The 25563-nt window shown below is 43.4% G+C and overlaps 1 pseudogene; it reads left to right on the top strand.

The window, feature by feature from the left end:
• The first annotated feature begins 568 nt into the window (after nt 1-568).
• On the top strand, nt 569-1255 carry LOC123153743 (uncharacterized; annotated as a pseudogene).
• Nucleotides 1256-25563: the final 24308 nt, after the last annotated feature.

The following is a 25563-nucleotide window of genomic DNA, read 5'->3' as shown; positions in this document are numbered from 1 at the left end:
AATAAAGCACAAAAGAAATAAAACAATACAAATTAAACAGAAAACAGGTTTAGGGGGGGCTAAAACCCTAAACCTGCGGCGGCCTTTAGTCGCGGTTGGCCAGAAGAACCGCGACTAAAGGTCCTCCGCCCCGACGGCCGCCTGGCGCCCACGTGGACGGGCCTTTAGTCGCGGTTCTTAAACAACCGCGACTAAAGGGGGGGGGGGCTTTAGTCGCGCCTGTTTGGTCGCGGTTGCGCAACCGCGACTAATGGCAGTTGCGAACCGCGACCAAAGGCCCTTTTTCCACCAGTGGTATAACAGTATATGCTAAGCGAAATACAACCAAACAAAAGTGAAAAGGAACAATGCAAGCTGTAAGGCGGTTATATACGTGCACGCCATGATATATATTTTTTTGTCAGGGTTAATAACCACTCTTTGCTCATGGCGAGGCGGCGTGGTTCCTGTGAGCCTGAAACGTACGTACGCGAACGCATGGCTTGATGCCGGCGGCTGGTGACCCACTATTAAACCCCCATCGTCTTGCACACCAGGCATCCACCTCCGTTCGACTGTGGTAGACGCCATGGCAGCCACAGCGGGGGGTGAGAACAGCAGGTTAACTGGGGTGAGAAAGAAGGGGGATGGCAAGTTCGCCGCAACTATGACGCACCCGGTGACGAAGACGTTGTTGTGGCTGGGGACATACCAGTCCCCCGAGGTCACCGCGTGCGCGTACGACCTCGCGGCAAGGGAGCTGAAGGGCGCAAAGGCAAAGCTCAACTTCTCCTACCCTCCGCCGGCCAGACTGGTTAAGGAGGTGATCTCTGCACCGAGGCACCGCAGTCACGGTCACGACGCACCGCTCTTTCATGTCGTTACGTTTCCACACCACGCCACAGCACCGCCTCCACCGCCGCCCAAGCTGGTAGTTTAATTTCCCTTCCCCTTTGAAGCGCCCGCCGGCGACACCCCACCGGTGCCTGCATACCCGTTCCTGCACATGCCGCTTCCGGCATGAGCGCGTCTCGGCCTGTAGCTGGCGCAGGCACCTGCTCCACATCCACAATAGCCGATCCGACGGATGCAGATCGTGGCACAGGCCGAAAGCTGCTTAAGCTCCTCAAGGGAACCCCTAAGGGCTCTGTCTCGCCACCTGGTGTTCAAGAAACCCAAGTTCTTCGTCGTTCCCGTCACTCCTAGTGCTCCAACAGAAGGGACTGATGACAATTTCACCAAACCGTGGTATTTCTCTGATTCTCCTCCTGTTTAGCCTCGGCCGTGCGCAATATGCACCGAGATCCCATAGTCGTATGCCATCATAATCCAGAGGCAATCTGAATCTATCTATCATATAAGTTACATATCTATTTTCATTGTTGTTCGCATGTGTCGCTGCCATGTAATGGGTTTACTGTGGTGTTGTTTATCATCATGCTGTTTCCTTTTACCAATCATGTAATCTGTTTACTCTTGTCTTGTGTTTTTGTTTTGGTGTGGGTGCACTCTTGTCTTATGTTACCATAATGTATTTTGAATACAAATCATATAATCAATTTACTCCATTAGTTAATCAATATGTTGTTTGGTCTTTGGTGTGGTGTTTGTGATAATTGATTTGAGGTGAAGAGAGAAAATATTTTTCAAACACCGATGTTGTTACAATTTTTAATGCAAAGCGAAGAAGTATGAAATATGCAAATTCCAAATTCCAAATTCAGGAAACCGTACTCAAGGATCGAACGACCGTGAAAATCATAAAAGTCCATACTCTCATGTCATCCAAGGGCGAGGTTGTTGTAGTATATCATGAACAAAGTTTGTTGTAACCTTTATAACTAAACTATAAATGGCCACTAATATTCAAATCCCCGACGGCTTCACTTGTTGATGTCACGAAGGCGGCATGAACATTGATCTTTATCCAGATTTCTCGGGGGATCATGGCCCTGAATTTTGGTACATCGACCAGTCTTAACAGTATTAGATGTATCCAAATGTCTAGAAAACTACAACAACTCATGTGTGGTGATATCTAAAGTAGTGGAAGGTCTTCAGTATATTAATTTTATTCAATAAGAATAATCTTTAAAAATGTGCAGTAGCAATCATTGTACGACCATATTTGAAGTACAAAGTTATTAGTTGTCTTACATGAGATATTTTTATAATAATATTTGTGGCATTCTGTTGTAGTACTTATCTCTTGGATTTGCAGTATAGCATATCCTTATTTTCTTCCATGTACATGATCTTGTTGCATCATGAAATTACTAGTGATTTTAGGTATTTTCCGATTGGGTTATTCCTGGGATTAGGATTGCAAACGTAGTTGATCTAGTACGACCCATATCTAGATGTATTACACTTGCCTTGTGTAAGGTTAGTCTAAGATAAGTTTAGAGGACAACCGATGATGTTCTTGAAAGGTTCAGGCCCACTGGGTATGGAGAATCAATAAGATGATTTTTCTCTTATTCTGTATAGTTCTTTTTTCCAGTTGAACCTCTGGTTCAATCCACTTCTGTATTTTTTTTTTTTGAAAATCAATAAAAATACGCAGCAGAGTCCTTATGTTTCCCTCAAAAAAAAGCAACAAGATGATTGAATTTCGCACCAGGTTACCAGATAACATAGCTACTAGGTCAAAATCGTTGCTAACCTTCCCCCAAAAAAAGCTTTGCTAACTTTACACTCAATAATAAAATTGCATCTTTCTTGTATCTCATGCTTTTTTTGTCATAAATCACATATGCCACTTTTGTCCTCTTTTGGGAATAGATTTGGTTGTTGCCACCCAAACCAATTGCGTAGAACCCTAAAAGTCAATTGCAGAAAGCTTCACACGTGTGCGTATCGTTTAGATAGAAACCCTAGAACTGAAAACTCATTGTTATGTGAAAAGCTTAGCAGACATTAAAAACGTGTACAATTGTGAGCATTCTATCCACATCTGGTTTGTCGCTTGTTCTTTATATCAGTACCAACCTTGCATCTAACTAATTTATGACACGTGTAATTTTTGAATGGTTCTGTTTTTATTCACACACACACACACACACACACACACACACACACACACACACACACACACATGCGCGCGCGCCTGCGGATTTATATTTTGATGGTTAAATACATTGTATTATACTATTGCCATCAAATGTTCGTACTGAAGCATAGTCTACTCTATTTTGGTTCTTCAAATTTAGCTGGATAACGTATTAATAACTGAAGTATTTATTGCATGGAGAAATCAAATTACTCAAATACTGAGGTGTTACAATTTGTAACGTAAACGAAGACGGATGAAATATTGCAAATTAAATTTCAGGAAAGACAAAAAAGTCCTAACTTATCTACCATATTGCGCAGACTCGCAAGCAACTAAGTAAATGTTTTTTGGGGGAAACAGCAGGACTCTGCTGCGTATTATTAGTATTATTTTTTGTAAAAACAACAACTAAGTAAATGTCTCTTAATTTTGTCCTACACCACTAAGCGGGAAGTTGCATTGTACACAACTTTAGCATAATTGATCCACCAACTCGATAATAGTATACACTACTACAAAATGAGCTAGCAGTGGTGGTTGACAAGTACTCCCTCCGTCTCAAAATAAGTGTTTTGGGCTTAGTACAAATTTATACTAGAGATAGTACTTGAGACACTTATTTTCAGACGGAGGAAGTATATGTTTGCCATCGAAACATTTAGCCCACGACTAACACGGTAAGAATTTACTAGTGAAGGGTGGCATTTTTCGCCGCCAGTGCAGATCCAATACCTGTTGTCAGCCCTCTTTTGTACCCACCAATGTTGGCTGGCCGAAATAGTGGTGGCATGTACCTATCGGTGCCCGCCAATAACGTGACCCCACCTAAAGCCTTTCCTAGTAGTTATAGCTTTTTAATCTGTTAGGAGCATTCACCACTATAATAGACTTAGAGCCAAGGATCAAGCACCTCAAAATCATCAAAATCCATGCTCTCATACTTACGAATAGGTTTTTTTAGTATACATGAACAAGGTTCAACCTTTAGATGTGAACTAAAATGACCACTAACTAGCAATCAACGATGGCTTCACTAGTTTCAGTTTGTAAGGCGGTTTGAAAGTTGATCTATGTACATATTTCTCGGGGTGGTCGCATCCTTGAATTCTGGTACATCGGTTACTCTTAACATCACCAGAAATATGAAAATGATTGAAAAAACTTATAGTATCTCCTATAAGGTAATATCTACAGTACTGTACGGTCTTGAAGATACTAATTTTATTCAACAAGAACAATGAGAAACATTGTAGAGTAGCAACCGTTTTATGACCATGTTTAAAGTGGAAATTTATCATAACAAACACTCCACCGATTATATCGAATTGATCCGATCATGTCAGGTAGCTCACGGGACACATGGTATTGAAGATCCAAAAGAGAGAGAATCATCCAGCAACTACCATGGACCCTAAGGTCCTAATGGAACTACTCACACAAAGTGATGGAGGCAGCCACGTTGAGGAAGAAGCCTCTGGCAGAACACCCGAACGGGCCTCTAGATTAGATCTTCGCTAAAAAGGAACTTGTGGAGGCGGAAAAATTCTTCTAAAAATAAGATGTTTTGATATTTATAGGATTTAGTGGCCCCCCTGTGGCTCCTCTCATTCCTTCCCGAAGCTTGATGGGTCCTTTGTTGCCGAAAAAAAATCATGTTAAATTGGCACTGTTTTCTGAGATTCCAAGATATTGATAAAACATGCAGAAAACGGGAACCAATAGGTTAGTCCATAAAATTAATAGAAACTGCTATAAAATATGTATAACGTTGAAGCTGGTCCAACCCAACCGTCCAAGCAGCAGGCATAAGCAACACATTAGCTGGTGCAAACAGCGCATCGCACGCCCCAAATGTAGCGACCAAACTAGCCCGGTGGAGGTGAAGACGACGAAATGTGCATGCAGTTATCCTCTTGCTTTTGGGCGCGACACATGCCACCGCACATCATGGCCCCGACAGAGGCTGTGGTCCACCCATCATGGACCATCGAGTCAGGACACCTAGACAGACGTGGAGGGCTTGGGCGTCACACGAGCTGGAACATGCGAGCACCCTGCACGTCTCAGCTGTAGCGACTAAACCATCAACAAAGGGCGAAGAGGCCGACAAGAGGGTCCGGCAAGACCATCCCACGTGGTATTGGGAAACGTTGCATGCAATTTCAAAAAAAATCCTACGCTTACGCAAGATCTATCTAGGAGATGCATAGCAACAAGAGGGTAAGAATGTGTTCACGTATCCTCGTAGACCGAAAGCGAAAGCGTTTGACAACGCGGATGATGTAGTCGAACTTTTTCTCGTTCCGACCGATCAAACACCGAACGTACAGCACCTCCGAGTTCTGCACACGTTCACTTGATGACGTCCCTCGAACTCTTGATCCAGCAAAGTGTCGAGGGGAGTTTCGTCAGCACGACGGCGTGCTGACAGTGATGGTGAAGTGATCCGTGCAGGGTTGCGCCTAAGCACTACGACAATATGACCGGAGGCGTAAACTGTAGAGGGTGACGCCGCACACGGCTAGGAATCAATGTTGTGTGTTCTAGCGGTGCCCCCCCCCCCCCACATATGTATAGGTGGGAGAGGGAGAGGGGCTGCAAGGGGCGCCCAAGTAGGAGTCTCCAAGTCGTCCTCCCCCCTTGCATATCCATCGGAGGGGGAAGGAAAGAGAGGGGGGAGGGGAATGAAAGGCGAGGACGAATCCTCCACTTTCCTTCTCCTCCTATTCGGCCTATAGGGGGGTGCCCCAGCCCTTTTCGGGGCTCGTATGTCCCTCTCTTGGCCCATTAGGCCCATATAGCTTGCCGGGGGTTGCCCAGAACCTCTTCCGTTGACCCGATATGTACCCGGTACTCCCGGAACACTTCCGGTGTCCAAATATTATCGTCCTATATATAAATATTTACCTCTCGACCATTTCGAGACTCCTCATCATGTCCGTGATCTCATCTGGCACTCGAAACAACATTCGGTCACGAAATCACATAACTCATATAATACAAAATCATCATTGAACGTTAGGCGTGCGGACTCTACGGGTTCGAGAACTATGTAGACATGACCGAGACACCTCTCCGGTCAATAACCAATAGTGGATCCTGGATGCTCATATTGGTTCCCACATATTCTACAAAGATCTTTATCGGCCGTACCGTAATGACAACATACATTATTCCCTTTGTCATCGATATGCTACTTGCCCGAGATTCGATCGTCGGTATCTTCATACCTAGTTCAATCTCGTTACCGACAAGTCTCTTTACTCGTTCCGTAATGCATCATCCCGCAACTAACTCATTAGTCACATTGCTTGCAAGGCTTATCATGATGTGCATTACCGAGAGGGCCCAGAGATACCTCTCTGATACTCTGAGTGACAAATCCTAATCTTGATCTATGCCAACCCAACAAACACCTTCGGAGATACCTATAGAACATCTTTATAATCACCCAGTTATTTTTTTTGATAGCACACAAGGTATTCGTCCGGTATCCGGGAGTTGCATAATCTCATAGTCGAAGGAATATGTATTTGACATGAAGAAAGCAAAAGCAATAAAACTTAACGATCATTATGCTAAGCTAACGGATGGGTCTTCTCCATCACATCATTCTCCTAGTGGTGTGATCCCATTCATCAAGTGACAACACATGTCTATGACTTGGAAACTTAACCATCTTTGATTAACGAGCTAGTCTAGTAGAGGATTACTAGGGACACTTTGTTTTGTCTATGTATCCACACATGTATCAAGTTTCCGGTTAATACAATTCTAGCATGAATAATAAACATTTATCATGGTATAAGGAAATATAAATAACAACTTTATTATTGCCTTTAGGGCATATTTCCTTCAGTCTCCCACTTGCACTAGAGTCAATAATCTAGATTACATTGTAATGATACTAACACCCATGGATTCTTGGTGCCGATCATGTTTTGCTCGTGGAAGAGGCTTAGTCAACATGTCGGTCACATTCAGATCCGTATGTATTTTCCAAACCTCTATGTCTCCCTCCTTGACTTGATCACAGATGGAGTTGAAGCATCTCTTGATGTGTTTGGTTCTTTTGTGAAATCTGGATTCCTTCGCCAAGGCAATTGCTCCAGTATTGTCACAAAAGATTTTAATTGGACCCGATGCACTAGGTATTACACCTAGATCGGACATGAACTCCTTCATCCAAACTCCTTCATTCACTGCTTCCGAAGCAGCTATGTACTCCGCTTCACACGTAGATCCCGCCACGACGCTTTGCTTGGTACTGCACCAACTGACAGCTCCACCATTCAATATAAATATGTATCTGGTTTGTGACATAGAGTCATCTGGATCAGTGTCAAAGCTAGCATCGACGTAACCATTTACAACGAGCTCTTTGTCACCTCCAAAAACGAGGAACATATCCTTAGTCCTTTTCAGCTACTTCAGTATGTTCTTGACCGCTGTCCAGTGATCCACTCTTGGATTACTTTGGTACCTCCCTGCTAGACTTATAGCATGGCACACATCAGGTCTGATAGACAGCATAGCATACACGATAGATCCTATGGCTGAGGCATAGGGAATGACTTTCATTTTCTCTCTATCTTCTGAAGTGGTCGGGCATTGAGTCTGAATCAACTTCACACCTTGTAACACAGGCAAGAACCCTTTCTTTGACTGATCCATTTTGAACTTCTTCAAAAATTTATCAAGGTATGTGCTTTGTGAAAGTCTAATTAAGCGTCTTGATCTATCTCTATAGATCTTGATGCCAAATATATAAGCAGCTTCACCGAGGTCTTTCATTAAAAAACTCTTATTCAAGTATCCTTTAATGCTATCCAGAAATTCTATATCATTTCCAATCAACAATATGTCATCCACATATAATATTAGAAATGCTACAGAGCTCCCACTAACTTTCTAGTAAATACAGTCTTCTATGAAAGTCTGTATAAAACCATATGCTTTGATCACACTATCAAAGCGTATATTCCAACTCCGAGATGCTTGCACCAGTCCATAAATGGATCGCTGGAGCTTGCACACTTTGTTAACACCTTCTGGATCGACAAAACCTTCTGGTTGCATCATATACAACTCTTCTTTGACAAATCCATTAAGGAATGCAGTTTTGACGTCCATTTGCCAGATTTAATAATCATAAAATGTGGCAATTGCGAACATGATTCGGAGAGACTTAAGCATCGTACGGGTGTGAAAGTCTCATTGTAGTCAACTCCTTGAACTTGTCAAAAACCTTTCGCAACAGGTCGAGCTTTATAGACAGTGACATTACCATCAACGTCAGTCTTCTTCTTGAAGATCCATTTATTCTCTTTGGCTTGCTGACCATCGGGCAAGTCAACCAAAGTCCATACTTTGTTCTCATACATGGGTCCTATCTCAGATTTCATGGCCTCAAGCCATTTTGCGGAATCTGGGCTCATCATCGCTTCCTCGCAGTTTGTAGGTCCATCATGGTCTATTAGCATGACTTCCAGAACAGGATTACCGTACCACTCAGGTGCGGAACATGCTCTGGTTGACCTACGAGGTTCGGTAGTAACTTGATCTGAAGTTTCATGATCATTATCATTAGCTTCCTCTCTAGTTGGTGTAGGCATCACCGAAACTGATTTCTGTGATGAGCTACTTTCCAATTCGAGAGAAGGTACAATTACCTCATCAAGTGCTACTTTCCTCTCACTCACTTATTTCGAGAGAAACTCCTTCTCTAAAAAGGATCCATTCTTAGCAATTAAAATCTTGCCTTCAGATCTGTGATAGAAGGTGTACCCAATAGTTTCTTTTGGGTATCTGATGAAGACACACTTCTACCATTTGGGTTTGAGCTTATCAGGCTGAAGCTTTTTCACATAAGCATCGCAACCCCAAAGTTTAAGAAACGAGAGCTTAGGTTTCTTGCCAAACCACAGTTCATACGTTGTCGTCTCAACCGATCTAGATGGGACCTATTTAAAGTGAATGCAGCTATCTCTAATGCATAACCCCAAAATGATAGTGGTAAATCGGTAAGAGACATCATACATTGCACCATATCTAATAAAGTACGGTTACGATGTTCGGACACACCATTACGCTGTGGTGTTCCAGGTAGCATGAGTTGTGATACTATTCCACATTGTTTTAAATGAAGGCCAAACTCGTAACTCAAATATTCGCCTCCACGATAAGATCGTAGAAACTTTATTTTCTTGTTACGATGATTCTCCACTTCACTCTGAAATTCTTAGAACTTTTCAAATATTTTAGACTTGTGTTTCATTAAGTAGATATACCCATATCTGCTCAAATCATCTGTCAAGGTCAAAAAATAACGATACCCGCCGCGAGCCTGAACACTCATCGGATCGCATACATCGGTATGTATTATTTCCAATAAGTCAGTGGCTCACTCCATTGTTCTGGAGAACGGAGTTTTTGTCATGTTGCCCATGAGGCATGGTTCGCAAGCATCAAATGATTCATAATGAAGTGATTCCAAAAGTCCATCCACATGGAGTCCCTTCATGCGCTTTACACCAATATGACCTAAACGGCAGTGCCACAAATATGTTGCACTATCATTATCAACTTTGCATCTTTCAACATCAATATTATGAATATGTGTATCACCACAATTGAGATTCAACAAAAATAGACCACTCTTGAAGGGTGCATAACCATAAAAGATATTACTCATATAAATAGAACAACCATTATTCTCTGATTTAAATGAATAACCGTCTCAAATCAAACAAGATCCAGATATAATGTTCATGCTCAACGCTGGCACTAAATAACAATTATTCAGGTCTAAAACTAATCCCGAAGGTAGATGTAGAGGTAGCATGCCGACGGCGATCACATCGACCTTGGAACCATTCCCGACGCGCACGTCACCTCGTCCTTAGCCAATCTTCGTTTAATCTGTAGTCCCTGTTTCGAGTTGCAAATATGAGCAACAGAACCAGTATCAAATACCAAGGCGGCACTACAAGCATTTTTAAGGTACACATCAATAACATGTATATCAAATATACCTTTGTTCACTTTGCCATCCTTCTTATCCGCCAAATACTTGGAGCAGTTCTACTTCCAATGACGAGCCCCTTTGCAGTAGAAGCACTCAGTTTCAGGCTTGGTTCCAGACTTGGGCTTCTTCCTGGGAGTGACAACTTGCTTGCCATTCTTCTTGAAGTTCCCCTTCTTTCCCTTGCCTTTTTTCTTGAAACTCGTGGTCTTGTTAACCATCAACACTTGATTCTCTTTCTTGATTTCTACCTCCGCAGCTTTGAGCATAGTGAAGAGCTCGGGAATTCTCTTATCCATCCCTTGCATATTATAGTTCATCACGAAGCCTTTGTAGCTTGGTGGCAGTGATTGAAGAACTCTGTCAATAACACTATCATCCAGAAGATTAACTCCCAGCTGAGTCAAGTGCTTATGATACCCAGACATTCTGAGTATGTGTTCACTGGCAGAACTATTCTCCTCCATCTTGCAGCTATAGAACTTGTTGGAGACTTCATATCTCTCAACTCGAGCATTTGTTTGAAATATTGACTTCAATTCCTAGAACATCTCATATGGTCCATGACGTCCAAAACATCTTTGAAGTCTCGATTATAAGCCGTAGAGCATGGCACACTGAACTATAGATAGTCATCAGACCGAGTCTGCTAGACGTTCAAAGCGTCTACATTAGCAGGAGGGGGCTTGTCACCTAGCGGTGCATCAAGGACATAATTTTTTTGTGCAGCAATCAGGATAATCCTCAAGTTACGGACCCAGTCTGTGTAGTTGCTACCATCATCTTTCAACTTAGCTTTCTCTAGGAACGCATTAAAATTCATGGGTACGGTAGCACGGGCCATTGATCTACAACATAGATATGCAAAAACTATCAGGACTAAGTTCATGATAAATTAAGTTCAATTAATCATATTACTTAAGAACTCCCACTTAAGTCATCTAAATGATACACGATCCAAATCAACTAAACCATGTCCGGTCATCATGTGAGATGGAGTGGTCATCAACGGTGAACATCTCTATGTTGATCATATCTACTATATGATTCATGTTCGACCTTTTGGTCTCCAGTGTTCCGAGGCCATGTCTGTACATGCTAGGCTTGTCAAGTTTAACCCGAGAATTCCGCATGTGCAAAACTTTCTTGCACCCGTTGTATATGAATGTAGAGCTTATCACACCCGATCATCACGTGGTGTCTCGGCACGGTGAACTGTCGCAATGGTGCATACTCAGGGAGAACACTTATACCTTGAAATTTTAGTGAGGGATCATCTTATAATGCTACCGCTGTACTAAGCAAAATAAGATGCATAAAAGATAAACATCACATGCAATCAAAATATGTGGCATAATATGGCCATCATCATCTTGCACCTTTGATCTCCATCTCCAAAGCACCGTCATGATCTCCATCATCATCGGCTTGACACCTTGATCTCCTTTGTAGGGTCCTGGTCGTCTCGCCAACTATTGCTTCTACAACTATCGCTAACGCATAGTGATAAAGTAAAGCAATTACATGGCATTTGAATTTCATACAATAAAGCGACAACCATAAGGCTCCTGCCAGTTGCCGATAACTTTTACAAAACATGATCATCTCATACAATAACGTATATCACATCATGTGTTGACCATATCACATCACAACATGCCCTGCAAAAACAAGTTAGACGTCCTCTACTGTGTTGTTGCAAGTTTTATGTGTCTGCTATGGGATTCTAGTAAGAACCGTTCTTACCTACGCATCAAAACCACAATGGTGATTTATCAAGTTTTTTTGTTTTAACCTTCAACAAGGACCGCCCGCAGTCAAATCCGATTCAACTAAAGTTGGAGAAACAGAGACCTGCCAACCACCTTTATGCAAAACTAGTTGCATCTCTGTTGGTGGAACCGGTCTCATGAACGTGGTCATGTAAGGTTGGTCCGCGCCGCTTCATCCAACAATACCGCCGAATCAAAGAAAGACATTGGTGGCAAGCAGTATGACAATCACCTCCCACAACTCTTTGTGTTCTACTCATGCATATCATCTACGCATAGATCTGGCTCGGATACCACTGTTGGGAAATGAAGCATGCAATTTCAAAAAAAAGATCCTACGCTCACGCAAGATGTATCAAGGAGATGCATAGCAACGAGAGGGGGAGAGTGTGTCCATGTACCCTCATAGACCGAAAGCGAAAGCGTTTGACATTAGGGCTGATGTAGTCGAACTTCTTATCGTTACGACCGATCAAGCACCGAACATACGACAACTCCGAGTTCTGCACATGTTCAGCTCCATAACGTCCCTCGAACTCTTGATCCAGCAAAGTGTCGAGGGAGAGTTTCGCCAGAATGACGGCGTGGTGATGGTGATGGTGAAGTGATCCGCGCACGGCTTCGCCTAAGCACTACGACAAAATATGACCGGAGGTGTAAACTATGGAGGGGGTGCCGCACACGGCTAGGAATCAATATTGTGTGTTCTAGCGGTGCCCCCCTCCCACTTATATATGGGTGGGAGAGGGAGAGGGGCTGCAAGGAGTGCCCTAAGTAGGAGTAATCCTACTTGGGCGCCTCCTCCAAGTCGGCCTCCCCCCTTCCATATCCATCGGAGGGGGAAGGTAAGAGAGGGGGAGGGGAAGCAAAGGGGGAGGCCGAATCCTCCCCTTTCCTTCTCCCTTCCCTTCCTTTCCTTCTCCCTTCCCTTCCTTTCCTTATCCTACCGGCCTATAGGGCATGCACCAGCCTCTTTTGGGGCTGGTCTTGGCCCATTAGGCCCATCTAGCTTGCCGGGGGTTGCGGGGAACCCCTTCCGGTGACCCGATACGTACCCGGTACCCTCGGAACACTTCCGGTGTCCAAATACTATCGTCCTATATATGAATCTTTACCTATCGACCATTTCGAGACTCCTCGTCGTGTCCGTGATCTCATCTGGGACTCCGAACAACACTCGGTCACCAAATCACATAACTCATATAATACAAGGCTTATCATGATGTGCATTATCGAGAGGTCCCAGAGATACCTCTCCGGTACTCGGAGTGGCAAATCCTAATCTCGATCTATGGCAGCCCAACAAACACCTTCGGAGATACCTGTAGAGCATCTTTATAATCACCCAGTTACATTGTGACGTTTGATAGCACACAAGGTATTCCTCCAGTATCCGGGGGTTGCATAATTCATAGTCGAAGGAATATGTATTTGACATGAAGAAAGCAATAGCAATAAAACTTAACGATCATTATGCTAAGCTAATGGATGGGTCTTGTCCATCACATCATTCTACTAATGATGTGATCCCGTTCATTAAATGACAACACATGTCTGTGGCTTGGAAACTTAACCATCTTCGGTTAACGAGCTAGTCTAGTAGAGGCTTACTAGGGACACTTTGTTTTGTCTATGTATCCACACATGTATCGAGTTCCCGGTTAATACAATTCTAGCATGAATAATAAACATTTATGATGATATAAGGAAATATAAATAACAACTTTATTATTGCCTCTAGGGCATATTTCCTTCACGTGGGCGCTGGTGCGACATGAGACGCCGCATGACAGTGGCCCCGGGCATGCGCTCGTGCTCCACTTGCCTTGGATCGTCTAGGTGGGGCGCCCGTGTCCAAGCCATTTGCGCCAAAGTCTACTGGATGACGGTCTATGTCCACCCATCATGTAGACGTGTTGACTATAGCGATCACGTGCCCTTGGTCCACCCGTCACAGACATGCGATCACTATAGTGATTGCTACCTCTTTTAGCACTGCGTTGGTTTTCCCCGAAGAGGAAGGGATGATGCAGCAAAGTAGCATAAGTATTTTCCTCAGTTTTTGAGAACCAAGATATCAATCCAGTAGGAGGCTACGCGCGAGTCCCTCGCACCTGCACAAAACAAATAAATCCTCGCAACCAACGCAAATAGGGGTTGTCAATCCCTACAGGGCCACTTACGAGAGTGAGATCTGATAGATATGATAAAATAATATTTTTGGTATTTTTTTATGATAAAGATGCAAAGTAAAATAAAGGCAAAGTAAATGGCAAAGTAAATAACTAAGTAGTAGGAGATTGATATGATAAAGATAGACCCGGGGGCCATAGGTTTCACTAGTGGCTTCTCTCGAGAGCATAAGTATTCTACGGTGGGTGAACAAATTACTGTTGAGCAATTGACAGAATTGAGCATAGTTATGAGAATATCTAGGTATGATCATGTATATAGGCATCACGTCCGAGACAAGTAGACCGACTCCTTCCTGCATCTACTACTATTACTCCACTCATCGACCGCTATCCAGCATGCATCTAGAGTATTAAGTTAAAAACAGAGTAACGTCTTAAGCAAGATGACATGATGTAGAGGGATAGACTCATGCAATATGAAGAAAACCCCATCTTGTTATCCTCGATGGCAACAACACAATACGTGCCTTGCTGCCCTTACTGTCACCGGGAAAGGACACCGCAAGATTCAACCCAAAGCTAAGCACTTCTCCCATTGCAAGAAAGATCAATCTAGTAGGCCAAACCAAACTGATAATTCGAAGAGACTTCCAAAGATAACCAATCATACATAAAAAAATTAAGAGAAGATTCAAATATTATTCATAGATAGACTTGATCATAAACCCACAATTCATCGGTCTCAACAAACACATCGCAAAAATAAGATTACATCAAACAGATCTCCACAAGAGAGGGGGAGAACATTGTATTGAGATCCAAAAAGAGAGAAGAAGCCATCTAGCTACTAACTATGGACCCGTAGGTCTGAGGTAAACTACTCACACTTCATCGGAGGGGCTATGGTGTTGATGAAGAAGCCCTCCGTGATCGATGCCCCCTCCGGCGGAGCTCCGGAACAGGCCCCAAGATGGGATCTCATTGATACAGAAAGTTACAGCGGTGGAATTGGGGTTTTGGCTCCGTTTCTGATCGTTTGGGGGTACGTGGGTATATATAGGTGGAAGAAGTACGTCGGTGGAGCAACAGGGGGCCCACGAGGGTGGAGGGCGCGCCTTGGGGGGTAGGCGCGTCCCCCTACCTCGTGGCCTCCTGTTACGTGTCTTGGCGTAGGGTCCAAGTCTCCTGAGTTGTATTCGATGAGAAAATCATGTTCCCGAAGGTTTCATTCCGTTTGGACCCCGTTTGATCTTCCTTTTCTTCGAAACCCTAAAACAGGCAAAAAACAGCAATTCTGGGCTGGGCCTCCGGTTAATAGGTTAGTCCCAAAAATAATATAAAAGTGGATAATAAAGCCCAATAATGTCCAAATCAGTAGATAATATAGCATGGAGCAATCAAAAATTATAGATACATTGGAGACGTATCAGTGATCACGTGCCCTTGGTCCACCCGTCATCGACCTTCCAGCTGGCTCGCCCGGGTGTGAGCCGAGCGGTCAGATTGAACAGCTCGCCTTATCCCTGAGAGCCTTCCTTCGCAATCTACCCAGCAAAGGATGACTGGGAAGCTTTCTTCGCTCAACTGTAGAGATCATGCGCCATGGTTCCACATGTCATGGACACACGCTGACTATAGCGATCACGCGCCCTCGGGCCACTCGTCATCGAGCTTCCAGCTGGGTCGCCTGGTTCCGAGCTGTCCGGGCAGATCGGATGGCCTGGTGCTGCCACGCGAGGCTCCCGCCGCAAGCCAACTGGCAATGGATGGACACGATCCTCTCTTCACCCTCGAAAAACCCAGGAAGGTGTGCACTCTAGCATTCCTTATAGGATTAATGGGTTAATTGTTTCGAAAGGATTGACTGGAAAGTTTGTGATTTGAACAATTTATAACGATCATTTTTGGACCATTCTCCATTTATAGTCCATAACATTTTTGCAGGCTCATCGCAGTTTTTTATGTTTGATGTATACAATGGAATAATGCTTCAATTCCCCATCATTATTTACGGGAATATTATGGAAGATGTTCTTTTTCCTCCTTAACTTGACGAAGTAGTAAGAAAATATTATTTAAACCCATATTAGTTGTTATATTTTATTTTATTTTCGATATAAATGAATATGTATTGTCTATGAAGTGTTCTCGTTCTTTTTGAGAAGTACTATTGTATATTATGGATTCTTGATGTGGCGAACAAACTGTATACCTTTAGTGGTGGTGCTTAATGAGTACAATGTGATTAACCCTTTTAAAATTGTGCTCTATTGGGAAATGTTATTTGTACATATTTTAGGAACTGTTTACCATTATGGCTCATACAAATAAAATTATGAAATCTTGATCCTAGAAAGGCATGATATTTTTTAACACAAAAATTGTATTGTTTATTATAGCCATAATGAGAACATCCAGGAAATCATAAAAAAGTTAACAATTTCAAAGCTTGAGAAAAATAATTAAAGATGGTGCCCTCGCATATGCGAGGAACACTTTGTAAGTGTCATCTAAAAGAAAACATGGTAATAATCTATTACCTTTGAGAAAAATTCAATTTTTTGTCTTCCTAAATCCTTTATTCCTAAAAAGTTCATTCCCACTAAAAGCAAAATATTTTTAAAATGTTAATCCCCACTACAAGCAATTCTCTCAACACGCAGCCCTCCACCTCACAAAGTGTTGAATGTCAGCATTCACTATTTTTTAGTCATGCCTCACATCCACTACCTTTAAGTCTTACAACATGCACTCACCAACCTCACCAAGACATGCATGTTTGCCACATCACAATTAGTCATGTACTTATCGAAGTCATGCATCTTAGAAAAACTCATGTCATTAGCATGCCATCTTGATGTGGTACGGAATATTAACTCAAACTGATAGTATACATTGATCATTATGGTGAGGATTAAAGAGTGAAAATATGAATTGAAGAATGCAATATGTGCATACAAGTATTGGCTGGTGTGTCGTCTATCAGTAAATACTAAGGGCATCGAGGAGTCTTGGCGCTGCAAGCCATCCAACGATGTACACCTATCAATGTGCAGATGCATCGGCTTGTCCGAAATCCTACGAACTAGACGCAAAGCAAGGGGATGTTGGCAGGCTTACGAACCACCACCATGTACCCGTTCGTCATCCTGGTCCAGTCAAAATATTCTCTCGAGCACGTGCCATCTCGGGCGCAACTGCACCTCCACTCTCCATGCTGCATTCATGCTGGCCTAGAGGAGACGCTACCGGTCACTATAGCCGGCATTCAATGGGAGTGTTGGCCGAGAGCACCACCCCCGTCACGTCCTGGTCTCCCCGCACTAGTGGAAAAATGGTCAAATGTGAAGCACATTAGTGCCGGTTTGAATTTGAGCCGGCACTAATGTGTCCATTAATGTCGGTTCCAACGGCTAAGCGGGCGGACATCATTAGTACCGGTTCGTGGGCAACCTTTAGTACCGGTTCATGCCACGAACCGGTACTAATGAGGTTGTGTCATGCTGTGGTCAGGCTGGGGCCCCCACGAAGACGTTTAGTACCGGTTCATGGCATGAACCGGTACTAGAGTTTCTTAGTAAGCTGATTTTTAGTCCCACCTCGCCAAGAGAGAGGCACTATGAGCGGTTTATAAGCCGTGAGTGCATATACGATGAAATAGAGGTGCAATGCTCACCTGCACGTTGCTTAGCTTCAAGCCTTTCGGAGTAGCATAGATTGCACGGAGCTATGTGCAGTGCAGTCTACACTATTCCGAAAGGCTTGAAGCTAATTAACCATCATTGCACCTCTTTTTTATTTTTAATAACTTATTTGAACTCCGGACTTCTTTTATTCAGTATGTAGCATTCAAAGCAACGTCATCAATTTCCAACATGTTCTGACATCATTTGCTGTTTTTAGTCATTTACCGATTTGTTTAGAGAGCTAAATGACCTGAAATTGAAAAATAACTATAAAATGAACTCTGAAAATGTTGAAACTTGGCATGGTATCATCATTTCACCTGCATAGCATGTGCAAAAGAGTAGAGAGGGTCACGGCAAAAATTGGACGCACTTCGTGTACAAACTAGACAATCTCTTTCGGAGTATCAGGGTTTCGGACGAGAACTCATCTGTTACACGGGCACTTCAATGTTTTTTAAACTTATTTGAACTCCAGAATTCTTTTGCGTTCAGTATGCAGCATTCAAAGCGACGTCATCAATTTCCAACATGTTCTGACACCATTTGCTGTTTTCAGTCATTTACCGATTTGTTTAGAGAGCTAAATGACCGTGAAATTGAAAAATAACTATAAAATGAACTCCGAAAATGTTGAAACTTGGCATGGTATCATCATTTCACCCGCATAGCATATGCAAAAGAGTAGAGAGGGTCATGGCAAAAACTGGACGCACTTCGTGTAGAAACTGGACAATCTCGTTCGGAGTATCAGGGTTTTGGACGAGAACTCATATGTTACACGGGCATTTCAATGTTTTTTAAACTTATTTGAAATCCCGACTTCTTTTGCGTTCAGTATGCAGCATTCAAACCGATGTCATTAATTTCCAACAGGTTCTGACATCATTTGTTGTTTTTCAGTCATTTACCGATTTGTTTAGAGAGCTAAATGACCGTGAAATTGAAAATCACTACAAAATGAATCTCTGAAAATGTTGAAATTTGGCATGGTATCATCACTTCACCCGCATAGCATGTGCAAAAGAGTAGAGAGGGTCACCGCAAAAACTAGACACACTTCGTGTACAAACTGGACAATCTCTTTCGGAGTATCATGGTTTCTGACGAGAACTCATCTGTTACACGGGCACTTCAATGTTTTTAAAACTTATTTGAATTCCGGACTTCTTTTGCGTTCATTATGCAGTATTCAAAGTGACGTCATCAATTTCCAACACGTTCTGACATCATTTGCTGTTTTTCAGTCATTTACCGAATTGTTTAGAGAGCTAAATGACCGTGAAATTAAAAATCACTACAAAATGAACTCTGAAAATGTTGAAACTTGCCATGGTATCATCATTTCACCCGCATAGCATGTGCGAAAGAGTAGAGAGGGTCACAAAGAAACTAAATACATAAAAAACTATGCGGAAATAAATAGAAGAAAATAAATAAAGCAGAAAAAAAAACTATATAAAAAATTACTCAAAAATAAATAGAAAAAATGAATAATGCAGAAAAGAAAAAAACTATATAAAAATTACTCAAAAATAAATAGAAGAAAAATAAATAATGCAGAAAAGAAAAAACTATATAAAATATTTGTTGGGGCGCTGCCCACTGGGCCTGCCAGACCTAGAGTGTGCAAATGCAGGCCCAGAAGGGCCAGCAGGCTCATAGGGCAGCGCGCCATAGTTAGGCCCAGAAGCCTGCTATATAGAGAAGTTCGAAGGAGCAGCCGCGGCTGGGTTTATAAACCAGTGCGGCTGCCCTTCGCTCGGCGAGGTGGGACTAAACATTGTGCACTGCCGGTGGCAGCGCACAACCATTAGTACCGGTTGGTGGCTTCAACCGGTACTAATGAGTGAGCGTTTAGTACCGGTTCGTGGCATGAACCGGTACTAAAGGGGCCGTTTCCCGCCCCTTGGCCTGGCGAAAATTGGCTTTTAGTACCTGTTGGTGACTCCAACTGGTACTAAAGGTCCTTCTTATATATATGGCACTTACAAAAAATTCAGTTCCATCGACCACCACTTCTTCTCCAACTTCTTGGCGCGACATCGCCGCCGTCGCCACATCGTTGCCCATCGCGCGCCGCCCTCGCAGGCCCCGCCGCGCGCCGTCGCCCCCGTCGCCCGTCGTCGCTGTCAACGCCGTCGCCCCCGCCACCCGTCGCCGCAGTCACCGCCGTCGCCCCCGCCGCCCGTCGCCGTCTCGATCGCACCGTCACCCCCGGCCCGCCGCTCGTCGTCGCGCCATCCCCGTCGCATCGCCGTCTCGCGCCGCCGCCCGTACGCCGTCGCCCCCCGCTCGTACACACACACACATTGGTTTTACTTATTTCTTGTTTTCTGTTGTTTATATTAATATTAGATAAATTACGTAGATAAGAATGCTAGAATGTTAATATTAGATGAATTATATGGAAAAGATGTTAAATATTAATGTCAATTTTAGATGAATTAGCTAGATATTAATTAGGTATATATATGAGATTTGAACTAGTTGAATTAATATAACTAGTTTATTTTTATTATGAAAATTAATAGAACAATTTTATTTTTAGTAAAAAAATTAGGTATATGAGATTATTTGAACTAGTTGAATTAACATAACTAGTTTATTTTTAGTAAATGCTTAGTTGAACTAGTTGAATTAGTAGAACTAGTTTATTTTTAATAAGAACATTTAGGTATATGAGATTCGATGTTCTAATTAAAATATTACTATATATAGCTACTTTATATATTTTAGTAAGAAAATTAATAGAACTAGTTTATTTTTAGTAAATTCTAAGTTGAATTTATTGAATTAATAGAACTACCTACTTTATTATATAGAGATTTGATCATCTAATTAACATTTTACTATATAGAACTAGCTACCTTATTTTTAGTAAGAAAATTAATAGAACTAGTTTAGTTGAATTAGTTGAATTAATTAGTTGAACTAGTTAGTTGAATTAGTTGAGCTACTTTATTTAGGTATATTTTTCGTATGTGCTTAATTGAATTAGTTGAATTAATAAAACTAATAAGTATTTAATGTTTCACCTATGAACATAGGAATGTCATCTGACGACGAACACGATTTCATTATGTGCGAATACTGCGAAGACCAGCGCGGCCTATGCGGTAGAAATTTTCTAGTTGATGATAGGCGCTTCAGCATCAAGCTGGATGAGAACTTTGAAGTGGATACAGTAAGTCAGAACGACAAGTCTTTTTTCGTAATTAAGCATGACTTATGCTTCATTTGCTTCAACTTTTAATTTTAACTTTTCACTATTCTACTAGCGTATCCTGTGCCATGCAAGACTTTTTGTCTTGGATAAGATAGGTTTCAGTCCTAACAAAACTATGGAAGTAAAAAAAGTTTACTTGAAGACCGAGCATGGTTATACCTTCAACGTCAAATTATACAATGCAGACACATACACCTATTTTGAATGCAAAACTTGGAAAGCACTATGCAAGGCTTATGCATTTGAGCCTGATATGGTTATCACCTTTGATATTCGTCCGGAAGATGATACTGAAGGTAATATAGACATCTGGGTCGATGTGCAGACGCCTCCAGTTCTACCATTATGTGAGTTTCTCAACCATATTTATGTCTTTGATATTGTTTATTCAAAAATAGTTGACAAGTAATTTATATTGACAGCTTATTTCCGATCAAGCAAACATGTCTAGCGCTTGGTAGACAGGACTGTCCACTGTCCTGGGGCTGAACTAAACTGCGAGGAGACAAGTCATTATGTTTCATGGCTTGAGGATCTTGATGCTGTCAAGACGAAAAAAATTCCCGCACTTACAAATGTTAGTACTCAAAACGTGCGACCAATAGTGTTCGTACTGAACTATGGTCACATATATTTAGGAAAGATGGTAAGATTTCTATTATTTCTCCTAAGTGCATCTTTTGCATACATTATTTTTTTAAGCTAAACTGCATTGCTAAGTATGTTACTATATGATGTTCTTCAACAGGGACTTCTGATGAATGTTGTGCCTGATTGGATCAAGACTAAAGGTACCATGAATGTTGTTGGCTTACGGCCAAGATATCCTACAATGCACTTTAGTGCATTCAGGTTTTCTAATAGCGAGGAATGCTTAATAGTAAAAGACTGGAGCAAAATTGTGAACGATCGTAGAGAACTACTAGGGGGCAGCAATCAGAAGCGCAACCCACGATTAGGAGACAGGTTCATCTGCATGCTTTTGTGGTGTTATGAACGCTTATAATATCATTACCATGTTGAACTCGATGATATCTTTGCTGCTGGTACAAGTGAATGTTTCTTCATTAAGCTAGTGTTGGTGGTGATTAGATAGCGGTAATGACTATATGATGATTAAGTAGTGGTAATGAGACGACTATTATATGATGATTTTTAGCTAGCTATGAAAACTATTGTTGGTGATGATATATATGATGCAAGAGTTTTTATATTAATATGATGATGATGATGATGATGAGTTATTATATCATTTATGAAAGAAACCGTGGATTAGTTTCAACTAGATGGATTCTAGCTAAGTGATCAAGTATATGCCATATCCATATTACCTCGATCACTTAATTAGGTGATCAAGTATATATAATATGGATATGGCATATACTTGATGACTTAGCTAGGATCCACATGCATCCAGTCAAACTAATCTGCGGTACTTTCACCTAATGATTTAACAACTCATTCTAATGTAAAACAATCACTAAATTAAATTGAAAACACAAAATTAAAGTAAAAGTAAAAAAGAAAACCAAAACACACCCAAACATTTAGTACCGGACTACCGGTTGGTGTTACCAACCGGTACTAATGTCCTACGCGCCCCCCCGAGCTGGCTCGTGCCACGTGGTTGCCCTTTAGTGCCGATTCGTGCTGAACCGGTATTAAAGGGGGGGGGGGTCTTTAGTCCCCACACTTTAGTGCCGGTTACCGAACCAGCACTAAAAGGCCTTATGAACCGGTGATGTAGCCCGGTTCTGCAGTAGTGACGCATGTTCAATGCCGGAGAGACGTGGCCGGATGGGGCAACGAGATAACTATCTACCGCATTGAAGTCGGATGCTCACCTATTCATGTGTCGACATTAAGCAGGCTTGATAGGCGAAAAACCCACTCTGGTGCCCGCACTGAAACAACTTGATGTTTGGTTTGGTCGATGCCCGTTATTTATACGTGGCTGCGCACAACATGATCCGCACCACACCACGTCCATTTTCGTTCCTCCTCTGTGCACCACCTCTACCACGGCAAGCTTTAGAGGGAAGTGGGAGACTCTCTAGGCTGAGATGAAGCACGAGTTGGCCAGCCTTGCGGCCGACTAGCAGCACTATCATGCGCGACGAATAGAGGCCGGATTGCCGGAGGTGAGAGACGACGACATGACAACGAGCCGGCACCCCTGTCCACACAGGTCCATCGCGAAACCACACATCAACATCGTCATGACGGAGGAGCAGCCAGCACCACCATTGTCGGTGTTTTGGCTGGATCGACAGGAGCAAGGCTACAACCTCTCCAACCTCCGGCATCACCGGCCGGCTGAGGGCAAAATTTACGGCGACTTCACAAGCGAGGAGGCCATGGCGGCCATGGCCTCGGAGGACCCAAACTTTGTCCACCAGCAGGGAGCGCTCTAGGAGACCACGTGCGGCGCTCGCGCCGACTGCAACGCAGTCACGGTTTAGGTGGGCACCGCGGCTTAGGCGATCGTGAACGGGAACATCGGCAGCTCCGCATCACCCACAGTACCATCGGGCCACAACGACCACTTGTCTAGCCTGTCCACGTCCATCTTGGACCTCACATCGACCGACGACGCCCAAGCAATGGAATTCGACAAGGAAGAGTAGGACATGGTAGACGAAGGCATCCGTATCCCATGTGGGCATGGCCGTGTCCCATGTCTTACTCTTAGTCCCCGGCGAGCCACAGCTTCACTTCACGGAGCTCAGGCCTGGCAAAGATGCCAGCCATGGGGAAGACGGGACATGGAACAAGGACACCTCCACGGCTGTCGAACATTTAGACTAGATTAACATTTTATGTTAAAAAATGCCATGTACACTTTTTAAAATGAAATATGCAAAAAAGGTCATGAATTTAGTCTGGTTTAAATGATCATCCGTTTTGTTCAAATACCGTTTAAAATGTGCCCCGACGTTTGATGGATAGGGTTGGATGGCCGGCTCCTGTATCACTGTCCACAAACAGATACTATGTCCGTTTTAGGGGATAGCATTGACAATACTCTAATGCCTTTTTTTCTTGGAAAACTCTAGAATGCTATAAGATTTTTCGAAGATACGTTTACGGAAATGATAAAAATAGAAATACCGAATTTTAATCTAACAATCTGACTTGAGATGGCTTGTTATCAGAAAATATAATTTAATTTATTTTAAAATTCCTTGAACCGTTAAATTCCTAACATAGCAATGCTGCTTTACCACGTTGGAAAGAAATGCATTGGAAGAAAAGACAACGTTCATTTAAGAAAAGACAACTTCACACAATATATGTATAAGCACCAGAAAAGTGTGGTTCCCATCAGCTAAGCACACGTAATCTAGGTCTCATCTCATCCCATCTGGGGCATCAGATGATAAGCTAGACTGACGTGTAACATGCCCGTATCCGGCGCCTTTTAGGTACGAGAGCGCGTGCTCGGCCGAGGAGACGCATGCAGTCGCCCGAGAACAGAAACGGCAAAGCGACGAAAGCAGTAAAATCAGCAGTGCAAGCTGTCCTAGTGTACTTGATTAGTTTACAAAACCACGTGCAGTGCTCTGTCACGGGAACCACTGGAGGCCAAGGCCCAGCATCACCAGCCCGGCCCAAGAGGATCTCCAAGCCCAACCAACAAATGACGGGGCCAGTGTGGAGCAAGTGAGACTACTTAAGGCGAGACAAGCCACTAGCTAGGGTATCGTTGGATCACAGACTGGCGGCGCCGTTGGACGATGTATCTTCCTCCTTCCCTGGCTCTCTCATCCCGATCCCCCTCTTCTAGGAACCCTAAACACTTGTATCCTTGATTCGAGCCCGCAATAGTGAATCCAGTTGCCTAGACTATAGATCTGTGTCATCTGGTAATAAGAGCCTCCAATTCCACCAGAAATTTCTCTTCCGCATCGCGAACTGGCGTCGAAGACGCGCAGTGTCAAGGAGATCATGGCGGGGACGGATGCCCAGAAGCAGTGGGAGGAAGCGGCGGCGGAGTGAAGTGGCATCGCCAAGGCCCTCCTATCGATCCAGCAGACGCTGGATCGGATAGCCCCTGCGGTCGCGAAGTTGGAGCCCGCAGTCGCGAAGATGGAGCCGACGCTCGTCGCGCTCGAGCCGGCCGTTCAGGATCTCGCGACCTGGCAGCCCACCGTGGACGCGGCGGTGGGGCGACTCCAAGCAGACCTCGGCGACATCCAGGCGCAGCTGGAGAAGATCGCGGCAGGCACCGCGCTAGCCAATAGGCCGATGCCGAATTCCGTCACGGCGGACGCGCCACTGGCCAACATCGGGCAAGGTGATGACGATCACGGGCACACTGGCCACCGCAGGGCTCTACTTCCATGGGTTTCGGCTAGTGAAGGACCGATCCTCACTACGCCGGTCCCGGCCAATGGTACGTTCCGAACTCCGTTTCCTCCTCCCCCTTCCATGAGTTGGGCAGTAGCAGTAATCAGGGAGGCACGGGAGGCCGTTTTGGCAACAAAGTCATGGAGTGTCCTGAATTTGATGGCGACAATCCCACGGGTTGGCGCCTTCATCGTGAAGCTTTCTTCCGTGTGAGTGGGCTTGAACCGCACGTCTGGGTGGACACTGCTATTGTTCACTTCACAGGGGCGGCTGCCTTGTGGTTAGAGTGGTCTAAAATGCATCTAAAGTGTGCTAACTGGGAGGGGTTTTGCA

Source organism: Triticum aestivum, chromosome 7A, assembly GCF_018294505.1.
Source record: "Triticum aestivum cultivar Chinese Spring chromosome 7A, IWGSC CS RefSeq v2.1, whole genome shotgun sequence".
NCBI lineage: Eukaryota > Viridiplantae > Streptophyta > Magnoliopsida > Poales > Poaceae > Triticum > Triticum aestivum.
This window is presented reverse-complemented; position numbering and strand designations above follow the sequence as displayed.